The sequence below is a fragment of the Nerophis lumbriciformis genome, linkage group LG03 (genome assembly GCF_033978685.3).
Source record: "Nerophis lumbriciformis linkage group LG03, RoL_Nlum_v2.1, whole genome shotgun sequence".
In the NCBI taxonomy this organism is placed as follows: domain Eukaryota; kingdom Metazoa; phylum Chordata; class Actinopteri; order Syngnathiformes; family Syngnathidae; genus Nerophis; species Nerophis lumbriciformis.
This window is the reverse complement of record NC_084550.2, coordinates 48,971,501-48,977,500: the sequence shown is the minus strand read 5'-3', so window position 1 is coordinate 48,977,500 and position 6,000 is coordinate 48,971,501. Positions and strand designations below refer to the sequence as shown.

The 6,000-nt window shown below is 38.7% G+C and overlaps 1 protein-coding gene across 10 annotated transcripts in view; it reads right to left on the bottom strand.

Moving 5' to 3' along the window:
* The window catches only part of atp2b2 (ATPase plasma membrane Ca2+ transporting 2), a 291,015-nt gene that overhangs the window by 132,150 nt on the left and 152,865 nt on the right, over window positions 1-6,000 (bottom strand). The gene's annotated exons all lie outside the window — the stretch shown is intronic.

The following is a 6,000-nucleotide window of genomic DNA, read 5'->3' as shown; positions in this document are numbered from 1 at the left end:
ACCAGTGAAGTTGGCACGTTGTGTAAATCGTAAATAAAAACAGGATTTGCAAATCCTTTTCAACGTATATTCAATTGAATAGACTGCATGGGTATCTTATACATCTGTGAAGGCACTATTAATGCTTAAAGGTACATACAGGTTTTGGAGCAACATATGTTGCCATCCAAGCAACGGTATCATAGACGCCCCTGCTTATTTCACAGCAAGATAATGCCAAGCCATGTGTTACAACAGCGTGGCTTCATAGTAAAATAGTGCGGGTACTAGACTGGCCTGCCTGTAGTCCAGCCCTGTCTCATAGGCTCAGGAACACTTCAGAAAACCACTGTCAGTAACTACAGCTCGTCGCTACATCTGTAAGTGCAAGTTAAAACTCTACCATGCAAAGCAAAAGCCATTTATCAACAACACCCAGAAACGACGCCGACTTCGCTGGGCCCGAGCTCAACTAAAATAGACTGATGCAAAGTGGAAAACTGCTTATTTCAGCAAGACAATGCCAATTAAGCCAGGTGTTACAACAGCGTGGCTTCATAGTAAAAAAGTGTGGGTACTAGACTGGCCTACCTGTAGTCCAGACCTGTCCCCCATTGAAAATGTGTGGCACATTATCAGGCCTAAAATACGACAACGGAGACCCCGGACTGTTGAACAACTTAAGCTGTACATCAAGCAAGAATGGGAAAGAATTCCACCTGAAAAGCTTAAAAAAATTGGTCTCCTCAGTTCCCAAACGCTTACTGAGTGTTGTTAAAAGGAAAGGCACAGTGGTAAAAATGCCCTTGTGCCAACTTTTTTGCAATGAGTTGCTGCCATTAAATTCTGAGTTAATGATTATTTGCAAAAAAAAAAAAAAAAGTTTCTCAGTTGGAACATTAAATATCTTGTCTTTGCAGTCTATTCAATTGAATATAAGTTGAAAAGGATTTGCAAATCATTGTATTCTGTTTTTATTTACGGTTTACACAACGTGCCAACTTCACTGGTTTTGGGTTTTGTATACCAGCATATATATACATATATACATACATACATACATATATACATTTCTACAATCGTAGCATTTTATAGTTATTACAAATTGAAAAAAAATACATATACAAAATTAAGCAAACAAATAAAGTATTGTAATGCACGACAGTCATTTCATGTTGTTAAAATATTTAGGTTTTCTAGGGTTTCCTTGTCTTAGACTCTGTCAGAGAGGTAGTCATGCATTACCATTTAAAATGTGTTTATTATTGTGCTTGCACAGGTGTTTCTTATGTATTGGTTACCTTATTTAGCTTAATGAAAATGGGCGAACTACTAAACCTACACTTCTACAAAACCAAAAACCAGTGAAGTTGGCACGTTGTGTAAATGGTAAATAAAAACAGAATACAATGATTTGCAAATCATTTTCAACTTATATTCAATTGAATAGACTGCAAAGACAAGATATTTAATGTTCAAACTGAGAAACTTAATTTTTTTTTAGCAAATCATGATTAACTTAGAATTTAATGACAGCAACACATTGCAAAAACGTTTCCACAAGGGCATTTTTACCACTGTATTACATGGCCTTTCCTTTTAACAACACTCAGTAAATGTTTGGGAACTGGGGTGACCAATTTTTGAAGCTTTTCAGGTGGAATTGTTTCCCATTCTTGCTTGATGTACAGCTTAAGTTGTTCAACAGTCCGGGGTCTCTGTTGTGGTATTTTACGATTCATATTATGCCACACATTTTCAATGGCAGACAGGTCTGGACTACAGGCAGGCCAGTCTAGTACCCGCACGCTTTTACTATGAAGCCACGCTGTTGTAACACGTGGCTTGGCATTGTTTTGCTGAAATAAGCAGGGGCGTCTATGGTAGCGTTGCTTGGATGGCAACATATGTTGCTCCAAAACCTGTATGTACCTTTCAGCATTAATGGTGCCTTCACAGATGTGCAAGTTACCCATGCTTTGGGCACTAATACACCCCCATACCATAACAGATGCTGGCTTTTTAACTTTACGCCTATAACAATCCGGATGGTTCTTTTCCTTTTTGTTACGGAGGACACAACGTCAGACCACAGAACACTTTTACACTTTGCATCAGTCCATCTTAGATGAGCTCGGGCCCAGCGAAGCCGCCAGCGTTTGTGGGTGTTGTTGATAAATAGCTTTAACTTTGCATAGTAGAGTTTTAACTTGCACTTACAGATGTAGCGACAAACTGTAGTTACAGACAGCGGTTTTCTGAAGTGTTCCTGAGCCCATGTGGTGATATCTTTTACACACTGAAGTCGACTTTTGATGCAGTACCGCCTGAGGGATCCAAGGTCAAGGGTTTAGCCCCTTATGTGCAGTGATTTCTCCAGATTCTCTGAACCTTTTGATGATATTACGGACCGTAAATGGTGAAATCCTTAAATTCCTTGCAATAGCTTGTTGAGAAATGTTGTTCTTAAACTGTTCAAATTTGCTCACACATTTGTTCACAAAGTGGTGACCCTCACCCCATCCTTGTTTGTGAATGACTGAGCATTTCATGGAAGCTGCTTGTATGGCACCCACCTGTTCCCAATTAGCCTGTTCACCTGTGGGATGTTCCAAATAAGTGTTTGATGAGCATTCCTCAACTTTCTCAGTTTTGTTTGCCACTTGTGCCAGCTTTTTTGAAAAACATGTTGCAGGCTTCAAATTCCAAATGAGCTAATATTTGCAAAAAATAACAAAGTTTTCCAGTTCGAACTTTGAGTATCTTGTCTTTGCAGTCCATTCAATTGAATGTAAGTTGTAAAAGGATTTGCAAATCATTGTATTCTGTTTTTATTTACCATTTACACAACGTGCCAACTTCACTGGTTTTTCAACAGCAATATTGCTTTAAATGACTAATAATAAGCTCTTTTCCAGGACTTTGTGACGTTTGGGGGAAAAAAACAAACGGAATTTAATCCTTCCACTAAATGAACAGCTTGCTTGCATTCAACAAAGAGGATTACTGCTCCATTTCTTTGTCCTAAAATATTTATCTAATGAGCTATAGTTGTGACATATTTCACAAGAATGGTGTGAAAACCCTCAAACAATGTCTGAGCTGAAGGTTTGCTGCACACACACACACACACACACAGACACAGACAGACACACACACACACACACACACGCACACACGTAGCATGATTAACCTTTGGGAGAATGTGGGTGAATTTGAGGCTAATTAATGAAGGCGGCGAAACGGCACACAGCTAATTATCCAAAATACTAAAGAGAGATTAATCCACGTTTTGCTTATCGGAGATATCGTGCCACTCCCCCAAGCGAGGAAGAATGTGGGCTATCTTATCTGGTGCTCCAAATGCTTCAAATGTGTCACAACGATAGCAGCCTGCAGCCTGGAGATGAGAATTAACAGCTGACTTAATAGCAAGGTGGTGAATTTATGTATTTGTTGTAGTTTATTGTACACTTCTTTTAGGATTTTTCAAACAAGGAGCTTCAAGCGCACCTGTGAAGGTGATTACCTCTTGAAGCTCATCGAGAGAATGCCAAGAGTGTGCAAAGCAGTAATCCGAGCAAAAAATAAATAAATAAATAAAAATAAAAATAAAATATATATATATATATATATATATATATACCGTATTTTTCGGACTATAAGTCGCAGTTTTTTTCATAGTTTGGCTGGGGGTGCGACTTATACTCAGGAGCGACTTATGTGTGAAATTATTAACACATTACCGTAAAATATCAAATAACATTATTTAGCTCATTCACGTTAGAGACGAGACCAGGGGTCGGCAACCCAAAATGTTGAAAGAGCCATATTGGACCAAAAATACAAAAACAAATCTGTCTGGAGCCGCAACAAATTAAAAGCCATATTACATACAGATAGTGTGTCATGAGATATACATTGAATTGAGATGACTTAAAGGAAACTAAATGACCTCAAATATAGCTACAAATTAGGCATAATGATGCAATATGTACATATAGCTAGCCTAAATAGCATGTTAGCATTGATTAGCTTGCAGTCTTGCAGTGACCAAATATGTCTGATTAGCACTCCACACAAGTCAATAACATCAACAAAACTCACCTTTGTGCATTCATGCACAACGTTAAAAGTTTGGTGGACAAAATGAGACAGAAAAAGAAGTGGCATAAAACACGTCCTCGAAAGTCGGAGAAAGTTGTACATGTAAACAAACTACGGTGAGTTCAAGGACCGCCAAAATTAGTAGGACAAAACTGCGCTCGCCAAATACTTGAGTCAGTGAAGCATGTTTAATATAAACAGTGTGCTTTGTAACAATTAGGGAGGTTTGTGTCATGTTTGTCCTCCTACAGAAACCATATTAAAACAAAAAAAAATTTTTTTTTCCCCTCATCTTTTTCCATTTTTCATACATTTTTGAAAAAGCTCCAGAGAGCCACTAGGGCGGCGCTAGAGCCGCGGGTTGCCGACCCCTGGACTAGATGTATAAGATTTCATGGGATTTAGCGATTAGCAGAGGTGGGACCAAGTCATTGTTTTGCAAGTCACAAGTAAGTCTCAAGTCTTTGCCCTCAAGTCCGAGTCAAGTCCCGAGTCAAGACAGGCAAGCCCCGAGTCAAGTCCAAAGTCAAGACTGGAAAGTCTCAAGTCAAGTCCTAAGTCCTGCATTTTGAGTTTCGAGTCCTTTCAAGTCCTTTTAACCACAGACTAATATATTAACACAGATTGTGTATGCTTTTCAAACGCTGTATTTATTTATTAAAACAAGTGCATTTTAAATTGCAGGAAAGAAAATTGTGCTGACATTGCACTTTATAATAGCACTATTAACCAGTCATTTTAAACATTAACTCATTCCTTTACAGAACAAACACATTGAAAAATAAAGTGCAAATGTACTTATTTGTACAAAAGTGTTAACATTGAAAAAACATGACATATACGTGAACATAACAAAAAAGTTGTACTTTTTATATGTCAGGGCCCTATGCTGCATTGCATTTGCAAAAGACCAAATTAGCCAAGAGTCTGTCAGTCATTTGTGCACGATGGGGGCGTAGTATGATGCCACCATGGCTGAAAACTCGCTCCACTGGAGCACTGGAGGCAGGCACTGCCAAGACTCTCATGGCCACTCGGAACAGTGAAGGAAGAGTCTTCATGTTCAATGCCCAGAACAAAAGGGGGGAGAGAGTTGTTTTGGGTTGGTGCACTACTTGTAAGTGTATCTTGTGTTTTTTATGTTGATTTAATTAAAAAAAAAAAAAAAAAAAAAAAAAATTCTTGTGCGGCCCGATACCAATCGATCCACGGACCAGTACCGGGCCGTGGCCCGGTGGTTGGGGACCACTGAGGTAAACAACCAACAGTATGTCAGAAAGCTAGCTAAAACGGTACACATATTCATAATATAGTATACATTTTAACTGACCTTTATTTTACTATTTTTGTCTTTTTTTAGGTGGCTAAAATACGCGGTGCTGCTGACCGCCGTCTAACGTTACGTGTGATATATTGACTAACGTAACCCTGCTTAAAAAAAATCACTGAACAAAAAGTATGAATAAGGTAGTGAACTGCAACAGATTCCCGTGTTTGCAATAACGTTATAACGTTAGCAGTGAGTTTACAGCCTCACTGATTTAACTACACAGCAAATAAAAGTCACGTTACTTAGCCAATAAACGTTATCTTACATTCAAAACTTACCGTTCTTTGTGCAACTTCAAATGCCGGACGAAGTTGGAAGTTGTTGCCTCTCCATCAGTCATTTTCGAACCGCATGTGTTGCATACTGCAAACCGTTTTGTGTTGACCACCTCGTAATTTTTATACCCAAACAAAATTATTTTAGGTATCATTTTTTGTTCACTGGCGTGTGGTTTGGACATGTCTTCTTCGTTGGTTGTCCTGCAATTTGATTGGATGAATGCTGTGTGATGAAAACAAAGTAGATCTAATTTGATTGGCTGTTGTACTGAGACCACACCAGCTGACACACGCAACGCTGATAGA